The 26809-nt window shown below is 36.4% G+C and overlaps 1 long non-coding RNA gene across 1 annotated transcript; it reads right to left on the reverse strand.

Moving 5' to 3' along the window:
- Positions 1-17527: 17527 nt before the first annotated feature.
- On the reverse strand, positions 17528-21306 carry LOC121981302. The gene is made up of 6 exons (XR_006111794.1): positions 20987-21306; positions 20450-20920; positions 19008-19073; positions 18303-18419; positions 18085-18216; positions 17528-17741 (listed from the first exon to the last, which is right to left on the reverse strand). It is a non-coding gene; the product is annotated as an uncharacterized LOC121981302 (long non-coding RNA).
- Between the last annotated feature and the right edge of the window lie 5503 nt (positions 21307-26809).

The raw sequence follows: 26809 nt of genomic DNA on the forward strand, positions 1-26809 counted from the left end.
TTTTGAAAATAATTTTTAAGTTTAAAATTAAAATTTTGAAAAAAAATTTTAAGTTTAAAATTAAAATTTTGAAATTAATTTTTTAAGTTTAAAATTAAAATTTTGAAAATAATTTTTAAGTTTAAAATTAAAATTAAAATTTTGAAAATAATTTTTAAGTTTAAAATTAAAATTTTGAAATTAATTTTTTAAGTTTAAAATTAAATTTTGAAAATAATTTTTAAGTTTAAAATTAAAATTTTGAAAATAATTTTTAAGTTTAAAATTAAAATTTTGAAATTAATTTTTAAAATTAAAATTTTGAAAATAATTTTTAAGTTTAAAATAAATTTAAGTTTAAAATTAATTTAAGTTTAAAATTTTAAAATTAATTTTTAAGCCTTATTAATCTCACCCGATCTATATTATCAATCAGGGAATCCTATGATTTTATGAGATGAAATTGGTTTGATTACAGAGTTTTGGTTTAACTTGTGTTAGATTCAGACTTAGCTTTGGTTTCCACAAATAGGCATTTTTCGGATAAACTTCTAAGCTTGGTGAGTCACAAGGACATCATTAGAAATAACCAACCTTTCGAGGTTTTCCGAATAGTCCTATCCACGGAACTTAGTACTAAATCTTGGTCTAACTGGTTAGGATTCGTTTAAGGGTAGCTTCGGTCAGTTCCACTTGGCCAAATGCACCAGATCGAAACCATATCTTTCTAGACATGCGATGCCCAAGTTTCCCTAACGTACTATCATCCAAAAATTTCACCAATACCATGATTCAAGTTAAACTTGGTCTCTAATTCTAATTGCCCTACCGGGTTTGTTAGTTTTGGGTTACCCTGTCGGGTAAGTTAGTTTTGGAGGTGCCAGCTATTCTGGAGCCTCCCCCTGAATTATTGGCCATTAATTTAAGTTTTGATTTTAGGCTTGTGTCGATTCTTTTTATAGTTATAGTTAACTTGATGATAATTTTGTTGTTTTTTAAACTGTTTAGATTTTGAATTTGATTTAGGTTTGTATTTTGGATTTTGGTTTGGTTTATTTAATTTTATATAATGTATTTTTTCTTTAGGTATATAATATTGATTAAGTCCTACTTGCGTGGTTAGACACGCTTTCGGAACCCAAGCTAGATTGGTTGACTTGTATTGAGTTATTAATGATTTGAAGGTTTTATTTGAATTCGACTTATATCCTAGTCCGGTTTTATTATAACATGCTTTTTGATTATTTAGGATTAAGTCTAAATTTTTTGATCTTGTTGTGAATTTTTCTAACATCTCCTTTAAATTGTTTATTTCATTTTTTAATGATAAATTCTCCTCCTCAAGTGTTAGATCTTGAGTTGGATTTAAATTTTTTAATTGTTCCTTGAGGTTTTGATTTTCCTCAAGAAGTAATTTGTTTTCATTTTCTACTTTGGTTAATTTACTATTTAAACAAGAAATGATTCTAAAAAACTTTTTGTTTAAATTAAAATATACCTCATTCGAGCCTTCGGAAACGAGTACGGACTCGTGGCTTGTTTCGGGTTCAAACCCGTCTTCATCTTCCGACTCATTTTCAGTTTCGGCTTCGCGGGCCATCAGTGCGAGGTGGCTCTGATGTTTCTGCTCTTCTTCCTCTGATTCGTCCGAGGAGTCGTCCCACGTTGCTTTGAGTGCTTTCTTTTTTGTTGGCTTTGGTTTGTCGAACTTTAGTTTTGGGCATTCGTTCTTGTAATGTCCCTTTTTGTTGCAGCCGTAGCAAGTCACGTTCTTTTGTTCTGAGGGAGAGATGATCTTTTGAAGATCCTTTTTGCTGAAGCTCCTCTTTCTCCTGGTGAACATTTTTCTTACCAAGTTCACCAGGTGTTCTTCGTTTTCGGAGTCTTGGTCAGATTCTTCTTCAAATTCAGGCTTGCTTTTCTTTTCTTTGGAGGACCCTGCAAATAGAGCTATACCTTTCTCGGCTCCAGCATTAGTTTGTTCGTGTAATTCTAATTCACAGAAAAGCTCATCTAATTTTAAGTTAGAAAGATCCTTAGAAATTTTGTAGGCATCCACTATTGATGCCCACAAACTATTACGTGGAAAGGCGTTTAATGCGTACCTTATTAAGTCTCTGTTCTCCATCTGGTGGCCTATCGCATGGAGCCCGTTGAGGATGTCCTTGATCCTCGCGTGTAGTTGATTCGCCGTTTCACCTTCCTGCATTTTTATATTAAAAATTTTATTTAAGAGAAGGTCTCGTTTTGTTACCTTGGCGTCGCTCGTTCCCTCGTGCAACTCGATCAACTTGTCCCATAGCTCTTTAGCGTTTTTGTGTGGACCGACTCTGTTCAGTTCTTCTCTTGTCAATCCGCATTGTAGAGTGTTGATCGCCTTATTTTCTGTTGATGCTTTTTTCTTGAGATCTGCTGTCCAGTCTTCAGGATCCACTAGATTCCCGGCGTTGTCCACTGGAATTTTGTAGGGTCTCGTGATGCTCATCCACTGGTCGAAGTCTGTTTTGAGGTAGACCTCCATGCGCTTCTTCCAGTAAGGGAAGTCGTCCCCGTTGAAGAGTGGAGGTCGCACTGTCCTTCTGTGCACAGGTAAATAACCAAAAAAAAAAACCCAAGACTTGGTCTTGGATTAGTAGTGCGGGAAGAGAAAAATAGAAAGGAATCTAGATTCGTGTTGCACTAATTTAAATTGATTAGAGAAATATTAAGTTAACGAAACAACAGTTTTAAAGTTAATTTAAAAAAAAAAATCACCCCCTGTCTGATTGGTGGTTGCACCAAATCAGAGCGGTACCGGCTCTGATACCACTTGTAGGACCGTTAGATTCGATAGAGGGGGGAATGAATATCGATTCGAAAAAGACGAGTATAAACGCAGCGGAAAAATAAAGTAGACACAGATGTTTTTACTTCGTTCGGAGCCTGTGACGACTCCTACTCGAAGGCCCGTGGTCCTTGACCACTTTCGTTGGGCAATCACTAACAAGTCGAAATATGATTACAGAATAAGTACAAGAAATGCTAGTAATAATAAAGCAATACCGACAAAGAAAAATTAAATAAACACCGGAGGAGCACTTTTGTCGGAGCGTTGTTGACGTCGCACTTGAACGTCGAGCAGCAAGACCAGCAGTAGAAGAGTTCTCAGTAAAAATTGATTTCTGAAGCTCCTGCCTGGGGCTTCTTTTATATGCTGTTCCGGGCGCCTGGATCCCTTCCGGGCGCCTGGAGTGTGACGTAACTGCTCAAACCAAGATGCTCCACGTGGTGACGACTTGGCTGGATAAAATTCGCCTTCCGGGCGCCCGGACCACCTTGTTCCAGAAAGACTCCTTTTTCCTGCAAAACAAAGTTAGTCTGAGGCAAATATACATCCTGTAAAACAAATTGTTAGCACAGTTAAAGTTCAACAGATGGATAAAGAGAGTATGACTTAGATTCCGTCTTTCTGAGACCGGAATCTAGTCACGATCTCGACTTAGACATCCGAAATGGATCTAAGCCGGATCGACGCCTAATGTCCCCTTCCCGGGAACGCGTCCTCACAGTCACTCCCCTCCAGTGACTTACCTCACTTACCTGCCAGACGTCCGGTCAGCCCGTCGACCCGTCTGGACTTCTCGCCAAGCGTCCGGTCAGCCCGTCGACCCGCTTGGACTTCTCGCCAGCTATCCGGACAGCCCGTCGACCTAGCTGGACTTCTCGCCAAGCGTCCGGTCAGCCCGTCGACCCGCTTGGACTTCTCGCCAGCTATCCGGTCAGCCCGTCGACCTAGCTGGACTTCTCCTGCACACTCGATCAAAGTGTCAGATAACAACAAGACTAACTTTACCTATTTGTCATTCATCAAAACCTAGGTTAAATCGTTAGTGCTAGCCGCACCAACAGATTCACCCGATCGACGTCTTTGCGCCATTATGATACTAGCTGATTAATGTAATGTAAACCCTAGAATCCTTCACTGATGGCTCACGAACACTCTTGGTTTTTAATTAAACTGAAATGCTAGCTAGATGGCGCTTGAGAAAAACTCGAACTGATGGCTCACGAACACTAAACTAGGGTTTCACAAGACCGAGCTGCACTCGCATGTCACGAAGGAGGGAGGTACCCTAATGATCGTTTTTTTTTTTTAATATCTAAGTTTTTTAAAAATGTGGTTCGGATGCCTGGGACTTGATGACTGATCAGAGGTGTTGGTTGGCGGTAGGGTTATATTCGGTAATATACATCACTTACCTGCGTCTTTTGGTAAATACAAAACCGTAATGCGCTTTTTGGTAAATACATTAACTGTAGTACGCCTTTTGGTAAATTGCCGAAGAAAGAATCCAAAGACAATGATATTGTAAGCATCAAAACCCAATCTAAAAGAAGAAGAGAGAATAAGCTTATCTGATGCATCGAGTAATCCTCGGATCCAATTTTTTGCTTTCGGAGTCGAGGAGATGATGAAAACAACTTCGGATCATCCAATGGAGTGTGCAGAGGGTGTAGATCTTGTTGGATCGAGAAGCGCTAGAGTGGGGGTGAATAGCGCTCGTGGCTATTTCGTTCGATTCGTAAAACTATCGGAGTTAAAACACGTAGCGGAATAAAGAAACAAACACAGAGACAGTAGAATTTACTTCGTTCGGAGCCTAGATCGACTCCTACTTGAAAGCCCGCGATCCTTGATCGCTTACCGTGGGCAACAACTAATAGCTCGAATAGAATTACAAGTGAAGTACAATAATCAATAAGAAATAATTAAATTATACCGACAACAATATGAATAACTGAAGATTTGGAGCTCAGGATCGTCGGGGGGTCATCGCAGCACTTCGGGATCGTGTCGTTAGCAGCTAGTCGCAGAAGGATTGCTTGGAGTGAATTGTTAAGAGCTGCTGGTTGAGACACCCTTATAAAGGGTGTTCAAGGCGCCTTCATTAAGCTCCAAGGCGCCTCCAACCCAAGGTTTTATCCCGATTAATCTGCTATCGATCAAGCTTTGACCGCTACTCATTATCCACCTCAAGGCACCTCCAACGCCACTCCAAGGCGCCTCCAAGCCAAGATCCAAGGCACCTTCAGTCCCCATGAAGGCACCTCCAGCTCCTCTGGATAGCTGGCTTTGGCTTGCACCCGAGGCGCCTCCAAGCTCCATGGAGGCGCCTCGGACACTGTTCATCTGAGGGTAAGTTGTGCTCCTTTGATCCTGCAACAAGTGTTAGTCCCAAACACATACCCTGCAAAATCAAGTTAGCACAAAACAATATAGATATGATCATGACAGTCTCTGGACTGTCCGGGTCTGACTTCGGATTTCCGACCGGAAACCCTAGGTCGACCCGACGCCTACTGTTCCCTCTACGGGGAACGCGTCCTCACCTACTCCACTAAGGAGATTTACCTGATGCCAGTGCGATCCTCCAGATCGACTGGACTTTTGCTCTATGCTCGATGCTTCCGGACTTTCTGCTGGACTTCCGCTTCCCGGCTGGTCCAGTCTTTCACCTGGTTCGTGACACCAGGACTTTCTACCTAGGGTTACCCCCCTAGGACTTTTGCCTGAAACACTCGACCCACCAAGACTTTCCGCATAGGGTTACCACCCCCTATGACCTAGTGTTACCACCCCCTAGGGTTTTTACCTTGCCTAACCACAGTTAGGTCTTTTCCTGAAACACTTTAACAGACTTGTTAAATCACAACACACCTTAACTTTGAATCCTTTACCATTATCAAAACTCAGGTTTGATCGTCGGATGTTTTCTGCACCAACAATCTCCCCCTTTTTGATTATGACAACCCAAATTCAAAGTTAAGTAAAACAAATGCATAAGTATTAAAAGGTTTTAAGTGAGCAAGCTTAAGTATATAAATTTCAAATAAAAGCATAACTTATGTTGACACTTAAACTTTGTGAAGCTCCCCCTTAATTCAAGGTTTCCTTTTTGAATTTTTACTTTTGAATTTCTAATGAATTCTTTTAGAAATTTAGAGTTAGTTGATCCGAAAATTATATCATCAACATAGATTTGGGCTATGAAGATGCCTTTTTCTATAGTTTTTACAAATAGGGTCGGATCTATGTGACCTTGATTAAAACCTTTGGATGTTAAGTAATTGGATAACCATTCATACCATGCTCTAGGAGCTTGTTTAAGTCCATATAAGGCCTTTGTCAGTTTAAATACATGATTAGGGTAATCTAGGTCCTCAAATCCTGGGGGTTGGTTTACATAAACCTCTTCCTTAATGAACCCATTTAGGAACGCGAATTTTACATCTATTTGGTATAACTTAAACCCTTTATGTGCTGCATATGCTAGCAACATCCTAATGGATTCGAGCATAGCTACTGGTGCATAGGTTTCGTCATAGTCTAAACCCTCAACCTGACTGAATCCTTTGGCTACTAGTCTGACCTTGTTTCTAACTATTTCACCCTGATCATCCAATTTGTTCCTAAATACCCATTTGGTGTCAATTATGGATTTATCTATGGGTTTAGGTACAAGTTCCCAAACTTGGTTTCTTTCGAATTGTGCTAGCTCTTCCTGCATAGCAATGATCCAGTCTGGATCGGGTAGGGCTTCTTCTATAGTCTTAGACTCAATCTTTGAAATAAGGGCAATCTGACTCAGGTTTCTATACGAGGATCTAGTTTTGACTCCTATGTTTGGATCACCCAAAATTTGGTCAGGTGGGTGAGAGATACTTGCTCTAGTTGGTCTTATGTTTGGGTCAGAAATTGGTTCCTCTGGTTTATTAGTGTTGGGATGAATTTCATCGTCTTCAATATTTCTTGGATTAATGTCAACATTTTCATTTAAGTTAGATAGATTATTTTCTTCATCAAATATTATATTAGTTGTTTCTTTAACTTTTAGGGTATTTTGGTTATAGACTATATAGGCCCTACTAGTTGTTGAGTACCCTAAAAAGATTCCTTGGTTTGATTTGGGTGTAAATTTTCCTAAGTAATCTTTAGTATTTAAAATATGGACTTTACATCCAAAAACTTTTAAATAGTTTAGGTTTGGAATTTTATTATAATACATTTCATAAGGAGTTTTATTGTGAAGTTTGTTAATAAGAATTCTATTTTGAATATAATTTGTTGTATTTATAACTTCGGCCCAAAATTGATGATTTAAGTTATATTCATTTAGCATGGTTCTAGCGGCTTCTTGTAGGGTTCGATTTTTACGTTCTACTAGACCGTTTTGTTGGGGGTTTCTAGGACATGAAAATTCATGTTGGTATCCATTTATTTTACAGAATTGGGTAAACCTATGATTTTCAAATCCCCCCCTGATCACTTCTTATTCTTTTAATTTTAGTATCTTTTTCATTTTCTATTAACTTGTAAAAATTACTGAATTCTTCAAAAGTTTCATCTTTTGTTTTTAGAAATTTTACCCAGGAGAACCTAGAGTAGTCATCAATTATAACTAGACAATACTGGTTCTTGCTTAGTGACTTGGCTCCATGTGAATCAAATAGGTCAAGGTGAAGGAGATCAAGTAAGGAGTTAGTTCTTTCTAGATTAGTTGATTTGGTTTGTTTTCCTTGTTGACAAGCATTACAGATTGAGTTTTCAGTAAATTTTAATTTGGGCAAACCTTTAACTAGACCATTTTGACTCATTTTTGAAATGAGTCTAGTGTGAATGTGACCCAATCTTCTGTGCCACAACTCAGTTTTCTCTTCTTGTGTTAGAAAACACTTTATTGAGGAAGTGGGTAGATTAATTGAGTACATGTTATTTTTCCTATGCCCTTTAAGTGTGATTTCTGGGTTTTCAATATTTTTAACTAAACAACTAGACTTGTCAAACGTAACTAAATATCCACTATCACATAATTGGCTTATACTTAGAAGATTAAAATTGAAGTTTTCAACTAATAGAACTTTTCGAATAATAAAATCGGAACTAAGTTCGATGTTACCTCTTCCGATTACCTTAAGTTTGTCGTCGTTGTCGAATGTAACAGACCCTAAATTCTTTAGTTTGAGCTTTGTAAACTTTAGTTTATTTCCTGTCATGTGTCTAGAGCATCCACTATCTAACATCCACTGATCCAATTATTTATGTTCCTACACATAAATTGTTTGAATTGGACTCTATTTGATTAAAAGAAAGTGAAGTGATTAAGTTTAAGTTTGTTTTTGTTGAAACACAGATCTAACTCTAGGTTTATTTTGAAGTTAATAATTTTAAGTTAGTTAATTTGAAAAAATAATTTTAAGTTAATTAAATTTTTGAAACATAATTTTTAGAAAAATTACTTTGACAAATAATTTTGAAAATAAGTTTTTTAAATAATTTTTTTTCAAGTTATTTTCAAGTTAAATAATTTTCAAAATAAATTAAATAATTTTAAGTTATTTTTTAAGAGATTTTTAAAATAAATTTTAAAAGATTTTTCAAATAATTTTTAAAATATTTTTTTAATAATTTTGAAATTAAGTTTTAAAAGATTTTTAAAATTATTTTTAAAGGATTTTTCAAATAATTTTGAAATTAAGTTTTAAAAGATTTTTAAAATAATTTTTAAAGATTTTTCAAATAATTTTTAAAAGATTTTTCAAATAATTTTGAAATTAAGTTTTAAAAGATTTTTAAAATAATTTTTAAAGATTTTTCAAATAATTTTTAAAAGATTTTTCAAATAATTTTGAAATTAAGTTTTAAAAGATTTTTAAAATAATTTTTAAAATATTTTTCAAAATGATTTTAAAAGATTTTTAAAATGAATTTTTTTTAATGATTTTTAAAATAATTTTGAAATTAAGTTTTAAAAGATTTTTAAAATAATTTTTAAAGGATTTTTCAAATAATTTTTAAAATTAAGTTTTTTTAAAATATTTTTAAACTGATTTTTAAAAGATTTTTTAAATAATTTTGAAATTAAGTTTTAAAAAGATTTTTAAACTAATTTTTTAAATATTTTTCAAATAATTTTGAAATTAAGTTTTTAAACTGATTTTTCAAAGATTTGAAATTAAGTTTTATTTGAAAAAATAATATTAATTATGAATCTAATTAATTGTAGTTACAAGTTTAATTCTAAATTTGAATTTTAAATTCCTTAGTCATCTCACCCGATCTAAATTTTCAATCAGGGAATCCTATAATTTTTGTGAGATGAATTGAGGTTCAATTTAAGGGTTTAGTTTAACTTTGTGTTAGATTCAGGTTTAGCTTTTGGGTTCAATAAGTGGGCATTTTTTTAATAAACTTCTGGGCTATGGTGAGTCACAAGGACATCATTAAAATAACCATGCCTTCGAGGTTTTCCAAATAGTCCTACCCATTGAACTTAATACAAAACCTTGGTCTAACTAGTTAGGATCCATAAAGGGTAGCTTCGGTCAGTTCCACTTAGCCAAATGCACCAGGTCGAAGCCATATCTTCCTAGACATGCGATAACTAAGTTTCCCCAACGTACTATCATACAATATTTCACCAGTACCATGGGTCAAGTTAAACCTAGCTCCTTTTAATCTAACCTTAATTACCCTATGGGTAGTCTACTCTTGTTTACCCATTTCGGGTAGATTAGTTAGGGGTGCCAGCTATTCTGGATCCTCCTTCTATTTTCTTTGATTTAAATTGAAATTGAATTAATTTCGAATTTAATTGAATTTTGAATTTTATATTTAATTTTGAATTTTAATTTAATTTTGAATTTGAATTTAATTTTGAATTTTAATTTAATTTTGAATTTTAATTTAATTTTTAATTTAATTTCTAATTTTTAATTTAACTTTTAATTTAATTTCAAATTTTTTAATTTAATTTTCAATTTTAATTTAATTTTTGTAGGCATCTACCATTGATGCCCACAATGTGCTCCTCGGAAACGAGTTTAGTGCGAACCTTATGACGCCCCAATTCTCTACCTTTTGCCAGATTCCATGGAGAGAATTGAGGATGTCTTGAATTCTTGCGTGCAGTGAACTTGCCGTCTCACCTTCCTGCATTTTTAGATTATATAATTTATTAAGTAAAAGATCTCTTTTACTTACCTTGGTATCGGAGGTCCCTTCGTGAAGCTCGATCAGCTTCTCCCATAGCTCCTTGGCTCTTGAGAATGGACCGACGCGGTTTAGTTCCTCCTTTGTTAGTCCGCACTAGAGGGTACAAGTTGCTCTGGCATTTGCCTCCACCTTCTTGATTAATGTAGGTTCCCAATCCTCGCAGGGTGTAGGATTGCCGTCTTTATCCGTTGGCAGATCCAAACCAGTCTTGACGATCATCCACGTCTCGAACTAGATCTTCAGGAAGCTCTCCATTCTGCCCTTCCAGTAACCAAAGTCCTCTCCGATGAAGAGCGGGGGACGAACAGTGTTATAACCCTCTTGTTGGGCCATTTTAGATCAACTACGAAGAAAATAAACGACAAGAAAATTCCAGGACTTGGTCCTGGATTAGTAGTGCGGAAAGTATTTTAAAAGAGAACGATCTTGAGTGGTGTTGCACCAACTTCGAGCAAAACCCGATTCGAGAAAAGAATTAGAATATAGCTATAAAACTAAATTCTAATTGACTCCAAAAATCTGAAACTACCACGAAAAATTGTTTTGAATGGTGGTTGCACCAATTCAAAACGACCCCGCTCTGATACCAATTGTTGGATCGAGAAACGCTAGAGGGGGGTGAATAGCACTCGTGGCTATTTCGTTCGATTCGTAAAACTATCGGAGTTAAAACACGCAGTGGAAAAAAGAAACAAACACAGAGACACAGGAGAATTTACTTCGTTCGGAGCCTAGATCGACTCCTACTCGAAGGCCCGCGATCCTTGATCGCTTACCGTGGGCAACAACTAATAGCTCGAATAGAATTACAAGTGAAGTACAATAATCAATAAGAAATAATTAAATTATACCGACAACAATATGAATAACTGAAGATTTGGAGCTCAGGGTCGTCGGGGGGTCATCGCAGCACTTCGGGATCGTGTCGTTAGCAGCTAGTCGCAGAAGGATTGCTTGGAGTGAATTGTTAAGAGCTGCTGGTCGAGACACCCTTATAAAGGGTGTTCAAGGCGCCTTCATTAAGCTCCAAGGCGCCTCCAACCCAAGGTTTTATCCCGATTAATCTGCTATCGATCAAGCTTTGACCGCTACTCATTATCCACCTCAAGGCACCTCCAACGCCACTCCAAGGCGCCTCCAAGCCACGATCCAAGGCACCTTCAGTCCCCATGAAGGCACCTCCAGCTCCTCTGGACAGCTGGCTTCGGCTTGCACCCGAGGCGCCTCCAAGCTCCATGGAGGCGCCTCGAACACTGTTCATCCGAGGCTAAGTTGTGCTCCTTTGGTCCTGCAACAAGTGTTAGTCCCAAACACATACCCTGCAAAATCAAGTTAGCACAAAACAATATAGATATGATAATGACAGTCTCTGGACTGTCCGGGTCTGACTTCGGATTTCCGACCGGAAACCCTAGGTTGACCTGATGCCTACTGTTCCCTCTACGGGGAACGCGTCCTCACCTACTCCACTCAGGAGATTTACCTGATGCCAGTGCGATCCTCCAAATCGACTGGACTTTTGATCGGTGCTTGATGCTTCCGGACTTTCTGCTGGACTTCCGCTTCCCGGCTGGTCTAGTCTTTCACCTGGTTCGCGACACCAGGACTTTCCACCTAGGGTTACCCCCCCCCCCCTAGGACTTTTGCCTGAAGCACTCGACCCACCAAGACTTTCTGCATAGGATTACCACCCCCTATGACCTAGGGTTACCACCCCCTAGGGTTTTTACCTTGCCTAACCACAGTTAGGTCTTTTCCTGAAACACTTTAACAGACTTGTTAGATCACAACACACCTTAACTTTGAATCCTTTGCCATTATCAAAACTCAGGTTTAATCGTCGGATGCTTCCCGCACCAATAGATCTGAACTAAGATGGTCTCCTAAAGCGGAGAACCTTCTCCCCCTTGAAGAAGGGGAAGAACCCCCTTTAAATAGAGCAGGGCATGGGCCAAGCATGACCCGTGCCTCATTCGCATGGCCACACCTTGTAGTCGTTTTATTTAGGAGGCACGGTCGTGCCTTTTGGCACCACCAAGGTCTTCCTCTTCTTTGTATAATTTCCACGGCCGTGTGAATCCACACGACCAAAGTCTTCCTCTTCTCTGGACAAAAGACACGACTATGTGAAAACACACAACTAGAGTCTTCCTTTTCTCTGGATGAATGGCACGACCATGTGCTGCTTGGCCATGGGAGAAGGGACATGGCCGTGTGATTTCACATGGTCAAAACTTTGCTCTACTTCTTTTGTCACTTCGAAACACATTTCGTATCATTTTTACTCTAAAAATGCATACTGTTGACAAAAAACCAAATAAAAGATCTCTGACAAAGAGTGTAATTATGCTGAAAATAAGATAAATAGGGGTGAAAATGCATCGAACATATGCAAGGAAAACAAGTAAATATGCGTTAAAGCATGCATAAAAATAGATATATTCTACTCACAGGGACTCACCACCCCTTTATATGTTTTATGTTTCTTAAGTAACATGTAGATGTTGTGGAGATGCTTAGAGTATCCTGTCTGTCGGTCTCACATCATATCTGAGGACAACTTTTATTGTGTCATTTTGCTTTACTTTCATTTCTTGGATTCCTTATGGATTCGGTGTTATAATAATTTTGACTTATAATTGGTGTTTAGCCTTATGGCTACCTTTACTATTTTTGGTGCTTGTTATGTTTAAACCGAGCCAGCTTGCAGTCTTTCATTTTAGTTTTGGTGTCCTACCTTATGTCTTCTGTTGTGTTTTTGTTTCAATCATGTGGGTTTCTTATTATTCTGTATGGTTATGTATATTTTCAGCTATGTGGGCTGTAGTTATTATACTTGTACAACTGTATAGATATCTATCCAGGTTGCATACGTTGTTATAAGGGGGAGTTGTTGTCCGTTTGTTGGGTAGAGACTCCTTCGAGGCATGACAATTTATTGGTATAAGAGCCACAGGTTTACGTGGCATATTTTCTGTGTTTTGGATTTCATGATTTGCTTCCTTAATGTGACTTTTTGAGTTTTAGGACTAGACAGTGGTAGGACGTCTCTAAGGTATAGGAGGTAAGGTTGTATAACTATTGTTATATATATGCCTATGAGTACTTATTTAGTTGTTTGTAACAGGAATGACACATAGTGGGTTAGTCATTGTTCATAGCCATGGTTCAGGTTGACCACGGAAATGACCTATTGAATCGATGGGACCTGGATATGTTGCCAAGAAAGTGAATTCTCCTAAAGAGCTGACTGATACCAAGTTGGATAGCGGAGATCAATCCTGTCATTCCTTGTTAGAGACCAGGTGTTACAGTCTCAAAGGATTCCTCCTACCATACTGCCATTAGTACTAGCTCCTGCAACTACTAGTTGGGAGAGAGATAGAGCATATATACCGCTATTAGCTCAGTTAGTAGAGGATCAATTTACTTTGTCTCATGGAGTTTTCGACTCTTGGATTGTGATGGACCCTTAGGCGGCCGGCTAGAGGGGGGTGAATAGCCCTGTAAAGAAAAACAACCTTCCTCGAACTTTTATAACTTAAGTAACATTAACACTTACATAAAATATAAAGGACTGATTAAAAAGAAAGAGGCACAACGAATTACTTGGTTACAACCGGGGAGGTTATTAATCTAAGGAAGTGGAAAGCTCACTAATGTCTCCTTTGGGTGGAGAAGCATCTTACAATAATTGAAGTACTCAAAATACGAAGCTAGACACAAAAAATTGTTTACAAGTGTTCTCTCTCTCTCTTTTTCTTGTTATCTTTAGCTTCTGGGAGCAGGGCTGCTTTTATAGCCCTGCTCGGGGCGTCTGGAACCCTTCCAAGTGCTTGGAAGGGTTCCAGACGTCTGGAATGGGATAAAAGTTTATCCCCAATGCAGTAGGACGCGCCATGTCACAAATTGGCTAACTTTTGGTTCTATGCGCCCGGACTAGAAAGTCAACTTATATTTGACTTTTTTGTCCAGGTCTTCCGCTCCAGCTCTACTTGCTTGGGTGATCTCGTCCATCTGGAATAGGGCTCACCTGAACCCAACTTCCAACCTTCGAGGAATCTTTCGCTCCGACTTCTCGTTACTCGGAAACGTCGCACGCCTCCTCGTCCACCCGTGTACTATTTCGCAGCACCTCGTCCCTCAGACGCACCGAGCCCATCGGCTCTCTCCTGTGTCATCCTCGCTAGTTGTGTCTTTCACTCGATTTCCTGTGCTCCTAAGTTCCTGTACACTTAGACACAGGGTTAAAAACCAACATGACCTAGCATGACTTGGTTGATCATATCAAAACTGCCTTGGGGTACTAACAATCTCTCCCTTTTTGATGTGATCAAACTCAAGTTAAGTTAGGGTAAACCATAAACAAATAACACTTATAATGTTTGTAAAAAAAATTGCAAATACAAAATTTAAAATTTAAAATTGTACTAACCTCCCCTAGACTTAATCTTACTACTCCTCTTTTTATCACATTTTAAGTGGGGTACGTTAAACATATTACTTGGAGAGTGTAAAAAATCTAAGGAAAAAACTCCAGTAAAATATGAAAGTGTAAAATTCTGGATTAAGTATTAAAAAAAACTTTGAAAAAATATGCTTAAAAATAATTGTCAATCACGAAAAATCTTGACATATTTTCCGAGAATGCATTTTAACAACTTTCACAGAAAAAATAAATTTTCAATAATGGTCAAAAATTTTCAAAAAAAATTTATGTAAAAAAAAGATAGAATTCCACACAATAAAATTTTGTAAATTGGCTCTGCAAGATAATTTCAAATGGAAAGATATAATTTTTTGTTAAATAATTCATAAAAAGTAATTTAACTATTAGAAAATTTTGAAAATTTTCTTTGAGATAAGTGACGAAATTATCTTTCTCGGAAAATTTAACCTCTAATTAATTTCTAACAGAAATTATGCAAAATAATTTATTTTAAAAAAATATGATATGCATAAGAATTAATTTAGGCATGATTTTAAAACTCAATATAGGTTCTTTCCAACTGATGTAATTAGAAATTTTTTAGGGATATACTTCCTCGATAATTTTCTAATTTTACCTTTGTGAAATTGTAAGATGCTTAGTCCTTTAAATTTTGAATTTCAAGGAATATTTGAGCATGCATAGTCATTTTTTAATTTGTCTATTTGTGCTTTCAAATTTTTATTTTCAAGGTTCAATTTATCAAAATCTTCTATTCTGTGTTCTAAAGTTAATTTCAACTTTGCATTTTCTTTTTCTAAATTAAACATACTTTTAGAAAACACTTTAATGAACTTAAATAGTTCTTCAGGGGATCGAGAACGTACCTTGCTTATCGTTATTATTTCGTTGTCCGATGCTCCCCCTTCTTCGCTGCTTTCTTTTGAAGACTCTCCCCCATCATTAATGCTCATCTCAGAAGAAGTTTCTTTATCTTCAGGCAGGTACTTGGCTAATAGAGTTGTTCCAATGATTTCCTCGGTTTCAGATTCTTCTAACGACGATTCGGTGTCCATCGAGGAGTTGGATTCGTCTTCTTTTGATTCTTTGTGGAGCTTCAAGAACTTTTCTCAAAGTTCTTTTGCACTTTAGTAGTTGCCAGTTCTGTCGAGATCCTTAACCGGTAGTACACTTATAAGATGAAATTCAGCCTTACCGTTTGACGTAAAATCGTCGCGTTACTTTTTGTTCCAGAGGTGTTCTGTGAGTTCTTCTCCATTCATGTTCTTTGGTACTTCATAACCATATTTCATTATTAATAAAATATTAAAATCTATTTTAAGAAATACCTCCATTCGTCGCTTCCAAAACGTGAACTTCCCCTCGAACGTTGGTGGGTAGATGCTAGCTCTGATCATTTCTTGTTTTCTTCAGTCGGTGGTTAGTCCTTCTGAGGTAACTTGGCTCTGATACCACTTTATTGACCATTGGGTGGCTGGCTAGAGAGGGTGAATAGCCCTGCAAAAAAAAATGACCTTCCTCAAACTTTTATAACTTAATTAACATTAACACTTGCATAAAATATAAAAGACTGATTAAAAAGGAAGAGTCACAACGAATTATTTGGTTATGACCGAGGAGGTTATTAATCCAAGGAAGTGGTAAGCGCACTAATGTCTCCTTCGAACGGAGAAGCCTCTTACATCAATTGAAATACTTAAAATATGAAGCTAGATAAAAGAAATCGTTTACAAGTATTCTCTCTCTTTTTCTTGTTATCTTTAACTTCTGGGAGCAGGGCTACTTTTATAGCCCTGCTCGGGGCTTTTGAAAGGATTCCAAGCGCCTGGAATGAGATAAAAGTTTATCCTCGATGCAGCGGGACGCACTACGTCGCAAATTGGCTAACTTTTGGTTCCGAGCGCCCGGACCACTCGGAGTCCGGGTGCCCGAACCACCCAGAGTCCGGGCGCCCGGACTAGGTCCGGTGCTTGGAAGTTGACTTTTTGGTCCGGGTCTTCCATTTCAGCTCCGCTTGCTTGAGTGATATTGGCCATCCGAAATAGGGTTCACCTGAACCCAACTTCCGTCCTTCGAGCAATCTTCCGCTCCGGCTTCTCCTTCCTCGGAAACGTCGAGCGCCTCCTTCTCGTCCGCCCACCTACTCTTCTGTAGCACCTCGTCCCTCAGATGCACTGAGTCCGTTGGCTATCTCCCGTGCCGTCCTTGCTAGTTATGTCTTTCGCTTGACTTCTTGTGCTCCTAAGTTCCTACACACTTAGACACAGGGTTAGAAACCAACAGGACCTAACCTGAATTGGTTGATCACATTAAAACTACCTTGGGTTACTAGCAACTTGTGCTTGGTTAGATAACCTGGAAGGCACATTTGAGTACATGACTTGTACAGATGTAGAAAGAACTAAATTAGTTGTACCATTAGTGGCTCTATTAGTAGAGGATCGATATATTCTTTCATGGGGACTTTGACTATGGACCACTCATACCTTCTTATATAAACTAAAAAGTACATTTAGATATATGATCCACAATCACTACAAGAAAATTAGTCTATCATGACACACATAAATGTCCTTATAGCATATTTATGGTGACATTAACGTTTTGGTGACATCTATAAAAAACGCCCTATAAAGTGATGTCATCTTAGACCCTCCTCCATTTCCTGACATTTTATAATGTCGTTATACAATATCAATGCTAACATCAAAAGTGTCCTAATTTAAAGATATAACGACACTCTAAAATGTCAAGCAAAGTCTTTTTTAAGGACATTTATATATGTTGTGTTATCATCATAACAGTGATAAAGCTAAATGTCACCAAAACTCATTTATTATGATATTTATATTTTTTATAAGGACAATAAAAAATATCAGTAAAGATAATTTATAAAATCAATTTAAATGTCACTTTAACTAATACATTAACAACTGTCATTATAATTATTTATAAATATATTTAAAATGATCATTAATATTTATATAGAATATATAACATAAATTCAATATTTACACATCATCACAATCCATCCACCATTTAGAATAGAAAAAAAATTTAAAATATAATTTAAAGTGCAAATAGATAATCTAAATTCATCCAACAAATATTTGAGTCAAATTTACAAACGCAAACTAACAAGAAGTTTTTTACATCCAAAACTAACAACACACTACACTCAAAATATTAAGTTTTAGAACAATCTTATAAAATAAAAACTAACTAGGCAGACCATCTTCAACTGTCGTATTGCTTCACAAAAATCCAAGTACCTATCACCTACAAATACAATAAATAAATTTGTATTAGTGAAATAAAACAATGAAGACAAAAAGTTAATAGAAATAATGATAAAGATTAAATATCATACCAAACGATAAAATGTAAAGTATCATTTCATATTCACCTAATAGTAATCTTCATTTACTGTTAACTGCAAATGTATTTCATATTTATTTAAAATTATAATTACATGATAAATATAAAAAATTAATAATATTTCAATGAATTTTAGTGGTAGTTAAGAAGTACATCATTATTATCTATGCACAAAAATTAAACAAGATATTTAAGACAACATATAAATAATAAAATAAATTATTATAATTTTCATATATGTTACCTTCACTAGATTTTTCTTTCATATCATCATTTTGGTATGGAACTAAAGAATTATTTTCAACATGTGGGATATGATCTTGTACATCAACATGAAATTGATTTGAAGCTGCATCTCTTTGGTTATTCAAGGTACCTTGCATATTTTCACCATATATAAAAGTATTAATTCAAGTAAAAAAATGCAAATAAGAATTTTATATGCATAAATTTAAATAATACCTTGTTCAATTGAATGCCGATCTATGTGATTTGTACACATAGCTGATGGTTGCATATCAATCTCAATTTGAAGTTTAAAGTGAGATTTCCTTTTAGTTAGGTGCTTAGGAGTCATTCCTATTACAAATAATAGTTAGTTACAAATTATAGGTAATACATAATCATAAACCTTCTAATATCAAATATAAATGTAGGACCTCTTTTTTTCCTAATAGTATTAGGAAGTACATCATCACTATCTGTGCACAAAAGTTAAACATGAAAAAGAAGTGCATAACACCATATATCATTCAATCATCATATAAAAATACATATTGTACTGTTATTACAATGATAATTAAATAAATATGCATTTAATTAAATGCATAAACTAGATAAATTTTCATCACAAATCGGTATCAAGTTCCACTCCTGCAACATCATCTCGAATCCAAACCACTTCTTCATGTTCAATAGCACTAAGGGAGATTAACCCTATGCTCATGCAAACAAGATGGAGTTGGACATTATGGATTACAAGGATGTCCTAGTAGTGATGTTCCCAGCTCACTAAGATGTCCTTGTTGTGTGATTACTGAGAAATAAGACTAACGGCACAACAAAAGATTGTTTATATTCTTTCATAATTTAGATCTCATTAGACGCTTGCTTTCTACTATTCCTTTAAAAAAAATAAAATTATTATGATCTTAAATGACGCAATACCTTTATAGCAATGGGAACAAACTAAGAGCGACCCAAAGATACTTTAAGCCAGATCCCTTTCTTCCCCTGCACAAAAAATCAGAGTCAAAAACAAATAGCAAAGTTGAAACAATTCACAGCCGTGAAACAAATACAAAATTAAATCCAAAAACAAGTGTTTTATTCATTTACAAACAATCAAGCAGGCTAAATTATGACAGAGATACACATCTTAGGCTTAATCACATTCCAACCAAGAACATGAAAAGAGGTATCAACTAGATAATCAAATGTCCAATTTTTGTGTTTATCCAAATGTACAATCAAGAGGTTAATTTATCTCATCATAAGTTACTAATCTAGATAGGCAAGTTTATCCAAATGCCCAATTTTTGTGTTTCAATTTTCAAATACCTTCTATTCCAGCTTGAAATGAATGCCTCAAGAGCATGAGCAAACACATTTGTGTTTCATGGTAACGTCTTTGGATTGACAATCATTCCCTTGTACTCATCTTCACAAGCATCAAGTATGCAGTCCTATTCAACAAAGAGCACATTCCAGGCAATGCCTTAAACAACACTATAGCTTTTCCCCTTCCTAAGTAAAACTTAAAACCTCTCTAGGAATTGAAAGCAATTGAATATTTTCCATGTAACTTTGTAGTTAGGTTTTGCTGGCTGGGAGCCCCCACATGGTCTTTATAAGAAGTGGCAGTATCCTTGGAGCTCCTATGTTGAGTTAGTGGTGCACTCAGGCATTGTGCCTTTATGGTTATGGCCCTGTATGGTTGTGTGCTTTCAGAGATTTAGGTAGATTTTTCCTTTAGCCTTGTAACCTTGAGATCAAAATATTTCTTTTCATTCTATAAGACTTTGTTTCATCTTACAGTCAGCATTCACCTGTTAAATAAAATATTTGGACATATTACAAACCTATTTCCAATTTTAGAATGATTGTCTAGGTCTATCATCTATTTAAAAAAGTTTCAAATATTTCAATGAATGTTTTTCCTCTCTTATTGTTTTCTGGTGGTATTAGATGAAGATTCTGATTGGCAACGTTCTACAAGGAACTGATTAGCGACTATCAGAGCTACATTCTTTTGTTGAAGATTTTGGAACTAATAGCACAGATGAACTTTTAGTGATTGAATAGAAACAAACTACATTCTGATGGGAAAAGTTCTAAGCCACCATTTAAAACTTGACTGCACTCCAAATTGATTGGACTTGATCTAAAAGGGTCTCACACTAAGTCTCTTTTGAAGGTTTTGAATGGTTGACTAGAGGGTTGATAGATAATTAAAATTCTTGTTTACAACAATTCAAATTCAATGCTAGTATCAAGTGTGTGCATGGCAAGAATAAAGTGTGGAATAGCTAAAACAAATTAAGTTTGTGCAGAAGCTAAATGAAACAATACTAACAGCATGATTCATACCAGATTCTTTCTATGCTTACCCTATTTAATAGTCTTGCTCTTTCTTTCACTATCCTTCAGTGCTACCACCTCTTCGACTACCCCAAATAATCATGTTGAATGTCTGACACTAGCTGCAACAATCTCAGTCAAATGCCAAAAAAGTTTATAATTACCTGGCGAGCAGAGATCTTGCTTCTTGCTCCTTGCCTCATTGCCTCATTGCCTCGTTTGTAGTAGCTTGCAAGACGATCGATCGCGAGGTGGTGGCTCGTTGCCTGGTGAGGAGCGGTTGCCCCTCCTTGCCTCGGTGGTCGACGCTTGCTGCATCTTCGCTAGCAACAGAACTATTTACTAAATAAGAAAAAAAATTACAGTTACCTGGCGAGCAGAGATCTTGCTTCTTGCTCCTTTCCTCGTCACCTCACGTGCAGCAGCTTGTGAGTCGACCAACCGCGAGGTGGTCGCTCGTTGCTCGGTGAGGAGCGGTCACGCCTCCTTGTCTCGGCGGTCTACGCTTTCTACCTCTTCGTCAGCAACGGTGGTATTTACTAAACAAGAAAAAAATTTACAGTTACCTGGCGAGCAGAGATATTGCTTCTTGCTCCTTGCCTCGTTGCCTCAGTGCCTCGCTTGCAGCATCTTGCGAGCCGATCGACCACGAGCCGGTCGCTCATTGCCTGGCGAGGAGCGATCGCCCCTCCTTGCCTCGACGGTCGGCACTCGCTGCATCTTCGTCAGCAACAGAACTATTTACTAAGCAAGAAAAAAAATTGTGGTTACATGGCGAGCAGGGATCTTTCTTCTTTCTTCTCGCAACAGGAGGGGGAAGGAGCGGAAAGGATGCCTTGTGCGGCGGCTATGGAGAAGTTGGAAAAAGTTTAGGTTAAACGGATAAAATAATTGTGATTTATATGTTTATATAATGACATTTATAATAAATGTCATGGCAAGGGTTCTAATATGATATTTATTTTTAAAATTAAACATTTTTCTAGGAATGTCGTTATAGAGTATTTATAACTACATTTTTTAACCGGTGTCATAAATAAAATGTCATAATAGGTCTTTATTCTAGTAGTGAATGGGGTGGACAAGTGTAGAGCTAGTTGTTTAACACTTACGAGATACATCCGTTACATGGGTGAATAACTTGGAGAGTATATTTGGATATATGACTTTGACCAGGCACCATGTGAAGAAAGGCGCAGAAGATAATTTTTTAGAACAAGGCATCACTTGGTGATTATTTTTAGATGTTTTTGAGAGAGAGTACTTTCTACCTCCTTTAGTATAGCTCATTGTCAGGAGTTCTTGAACCATAAGCAGAGCAACCTGTAGCATAATGGTTTATAAGATGATAGTTAGTTGACTCGCCCAATGCTATGCTATGGGAGATTTTGACTCATGGATCGGTTGTATATGGTTAGAAAACCTAGAAGGTACATTGGGATATATGATTCACAAGGATGTGGTGAAAGTGGTGTTAGTTGCTTAACACCTATAAGATCCAACTATTACTGAGTGGAAATTTAAGAAGATGATCTTCGAGGAACAGAGCGTCAGTTGACAGTTATTTCCACCAGCTATTTATTGATAGTGCTCCTCTACTATTGTGTGCATAGCTCGTTGTTAGAGGTTCGTGAACCTTAAGTAGAGCAACTGTAGTATAATGGATTATAGGACAATGGTTAGTCGACTCAACTAATTTTGTCTCCATCAAATAGTTCAAGACCTTGGTCACATGATCATTTCCTAAAGGTCTTGTTGACATTTGTCAGAGGATTTTTATGGGCACGATTTTGAGAGTTACAGTGATACCCTCTTAATGGGTAGACTCTCAGTCAAGAGGTCAAGTGACCCTTTGGACTTTGAATTGTCATTCTCTTATGGTGGATATTTGAGTACCTGATGAGACTTGACATACTTCTTGACATGCACTGGTTGGTAATTTATTGTGCTATACTCAACAGTCGAGTAAGGGTAGTAACCATGTAACCCCGGACCAACCATCTATGGTATTCGTCGAGACTAATGATGAAAGAGTATTTTGTTTCGGTAATATAAGACAAGCAATTACTATCTCATGTCGAAGATATTTACTATCGTTAATGAGATTTAACAAGGATAGTACATCACTTCGCTCTGATATATGTATAGTTCTAGAATACCTAGATATGTTTCAGGATGAACTCCTTAGCTTTCCACCTGAAAGTCAAGCGGAGTTCATGATTTAGTTATTTTCAAGTACAATTTTGATATTCTTTGTTAAAAAGAAGGATGAATGATTTTCTTTTATTCTATTATTTCTTATGAAGCTATCAATGTTGATTAATGTTGAGGATAATTTGGGATTGATGGATATGGTGAAAGCAGATTTTGTGATATGTACGATCTGATGATCTAGTAGTGGATATCTGACTTCACGGTCTATTGTTAAGTAATTATCGTTGATAGTGATATGAGGAGTAGTATGTGAGTGATATTTATAGATTTGATGATTTGCGATTGTTGATCAGATTATAAACCTGTTGTCAGTGATCTTACGGTTGAGTGTACCCGTTGTACGGACATTATGAGTCCTTGATAATATCATTTGGGCTTACCAATATTCTAGATATTTTCATGGACTTGATGAACTAGATATTCCTAGGGTATTTGGATTAGTTGTCATCGTCTTCATTGACGATATTCTGATATATTCCTGATCCGAGGAGGAATTTGAACAACATCTTCGTATAGTTCTAGAGACGCTTTGATGAGAACATCTCTATACGAAGTTCAGTAAATTCGCATTTTGACTATCTTCTGTGGAATTTCTGGGACACATTGTCTCTAATAAAGGTATTTCAGTGGACTCATAGAAAATAAAGGTTGTTACAAGCTGAGAGCAGTTGAAGATAGTATAGGAAGTTCATAGTTTTCTGGATTAGCTTGATATTACCGAGGACTTGTTGGGGGTTTTTCCAGCATTGCTATGTCGTTGACTCAACTGACTAGGAAAAAAAATGAAATTTACTTGAACAGAGGCTTACGAGGCTAGTTTTTAGGAGCTTAAGCAAAAACTGATAACTACATCTGTTTGGGTATTATTTTATAGTGAAGATGGATTTGTATTCGTATCAAGGATTAGGTGCAGTTTTGATGCAGCATGAACAGATAGAATCATGTGATTCTCATCAGCTGAAAGATCATGAAAAGAATTATCCAATTCACGATTTAGAGTTAGCAACCATCATTTTCGCATTAAAAATTTGGAGACACTATTTGTATGAGATCACTTTTGAGATCTTAATAGATCATAAGAGCCTTAAGTACTTGTTTACTCAAAAGGAGTTGAACCTTAAATAGAGAAGATGGATGGAATTCTTGAAGAATTATAACTGTAATATTAACTATCACGTAGGGAAAGCCAATGTGGTGGCTGATGCTTTGAGTAGGAAATCTCGAGGAGTTTTGGCTTGTCACCGAGTTATGGTTACAGAATTGATACAAAGTTTTTCCAGTTGGGATTGGTAGAGCGAAGACAGACAGAGCTAGGGATACTAATGTCCATTGTTGCACAGTCACCTATTGTTCAGTAGATTAAGGGGACTCAAGCTAGTGATCAACATCTATAGTTTCTCTATAGCAGAGAAGCCTCAGGACAACAAATGGAGTTTTCTTGTGATGAGAATGAGATTTTGTATTTTGCGTGGCTAGACGCTAGGATAAATTTGTAACTTGTCTTTGTAAATCCTCAATCACCATCATGTCTTAAACGCTTTGGCCATGGTTCTCGTCTTCCTCAATTGGAACATGTCTATTGTTACGATCGCGATCACAACCATGATGACCTTCCATTAGATCTGTGCTTTGATACTAATTAACGTCGAACGGAATAGCGATTATCCTGTAAGATGAGGAGAAAGAGGATTTGTGGAGAAAATAAGAAGAGAATTAAAAAAACGAAGAGAAAGCCACACGTCGTCTCAAGGTTTTACCGAAAACAGAAAGTTTATTGAATAATCAAGATAATCCTTCAAATAGCTAAACAAAATGCTTATATAGACAAACTGTAACCCTTAAATACTCGACATATCAAAAATATCCTAAATATCATAAAAATAAAAATTACTAAAATTAATAAAAAAAGATGTTCAGATCCTCCGAAAAGTCATACACGATGTTTTTTAGATCCAAAACTTGGCAATTACGAGTTCCACCCATAACAAATGTAGATCTTTGAAAGAGCGTGAGAGCAAACAGAGCCTTGATCAAACATCTGAGTTAAAAGTTATGACCTGTTGAAGATTGAGTTCTGTCCTACATCACTTGTTAAAGTTGGACCAGAGGTTCATTCATACTACTTCAAAAGATGATTGGCATAGAGTGGAGGATAGTATATGGGGTCAATTAACAAGTTTTGTTTCAGTCCATCAGTTATTTTGATCATAGGTTGTTTTGATTGGTCTGTGCTTGATGGCAAGTTAACTAGACAAGGTTAAAATGGCACTTTAGTTACATGTGACTGTAAACATGATGAACAATTTGAATTTCTGTTTCAAAGTTTAATGTTTTGTCAATTGTTTACAATCTATTTTAGTTTTAAAATGCAATTTGCTTGCAATCTAATAATTTGCTATTTGTTTAAGGATTTGTACCAGATTTGATCATTTACAATCCATATTTCTGACTCTGATGCGGTTACTGCATTTTAATTCTGTTTTGTATCAGTTTTTAGCCAGATGAGATGTAGATCTTTATTTACAAGTTTCGCCAGTTATCAATCAATCAGTTTACCTTGTGTAGAGGTTTTTGAATTTTCCCTGATGGCCACTTTATAATTGAAAATTCTTGCGTCTTGATTGTTGGACTGAACTTAACTATGGGAATACTATTTGGTGCACTTATAACTACTTACCAAATAGATTTTGGGATTGAGTCTAAATATAAGTCTTTCTGACTGCTGTGTATAAGAAGCTGGTGTTGGTCAATCTGTGGCTGAATAGGTTTATTAGATTGATAGTGTCTATCAGATTGTTGTCAGTGATTGAGAGTTTTCATTTATCAGATAAAATGATGTGTTTGCCACTGAATCTAGTGAAAATTTTCAGCTCAGATAATATGGTTTTTTTGAAAGCGTTTCTCAGATTAGTTTTTGAATCTGTTTATCTCGGTTTCAGAAATGAGTTTATGATATTCAGTCGAAAGTGAATATGTTTATGATGTTCAGTTTCATTGCAGAACTGAGTTTGTGATGCTCACTGTTTCAGAACTGAATTTGTTTACCAACTGATGTGTTTACCTGTCTCTAAACTTCGTTTCGTCAATGGTTTACTAGTTTAAAAATTGATGTGTTTACAACTGTGATAAGAACTGAGTTTCAGTTTCAGATCTCAGTCACAAATTGAAATGGCATCAGACTCTAGAATTGAAGGAGAATGCTATCAGATACTAATTTCTTTGCACGGGGAACTTATGAAGTGTATGATGCTATCTGATAATTGAAACTGATACTTTGATTTCTTGGCATGGCGAGCAATATTACGAACAAAAACCTTTCGCTCTATATTTTTAACAAATTACTTGGATTTACTATCCAATATTGTGCTAAATCATCTTTAATAACTTCCTATCAACTGTACATCACCACCTCACCTGTAAACATCACTTTATCTTCTGAAAATATCAAATTTTTATCTGTGTATTTCATTATCACTTTCAATATAAATGTACTTTGTGGTTAGTTAGACATATTTCTGTAGACAGACTTCCAACTCTCATCTCCCTACATTGCATCAATGATAGAAAAAGATAGAAGAAACTCAAAGTAGATGATCTTGATGGATGAGTGCAATGAACGAATCGTAACAAATACTGTCCTACTATTACGTCTGCTCATGGCCTTAGCTCATTATTGCACTTTCCATACATTTATTGAATCACCATTGCTACAATGAAAGGAGGGCCGGGAGAGCGTCTGCCAAATACTGTCCTACTATTAGGTCTGCACATGGCCTTAGTTCAATAACTCAGTCACAATCATTGTAGTCGTCTTAAAAGCTACATCCTAAAGACTTTGCAACTATCTGAGCTTTCATTATTATCAAAATGGTTGAACAAATATGTTCAAGCTGATTTGGTTTACACGAAATTAATATCCTAGACTATATCCGTGTGTGACGTCTGTAGGCGTCTCTCTGCATTGGAGGTGCCTCCGTTAAATTGATATCTTGGACGATATCTGTGTGCAACGTGTATGGGCGGCTCTCTGTATTGGAGGTGCTTCCAAGAATGAAGGCGCATCGCGCATGGATGTCAGCCCGGGTAAAATCCCTCTTGGTTTACACCCATAATTGTTGTCACCGTTAACATCAGCCAAAACAAGACGTGCAATGATCAACATCAGCTACTTCCAT

This window comes from Zingiber officinale, chromosome 5A (genome assembly GCF_018446385.1).
Source record: "Zingiber officinale cultivar Zhangliang chromosome 5A, Zo_v1.1, whole genome shotgun sequence".
Taxonomy (NCBI): Eukaryota; Viridiplantae; Streptophyta; class Magnoliopsida; order Zingiberales; family Zingiberaceae; genus Zingiber; species Zingiber officinale.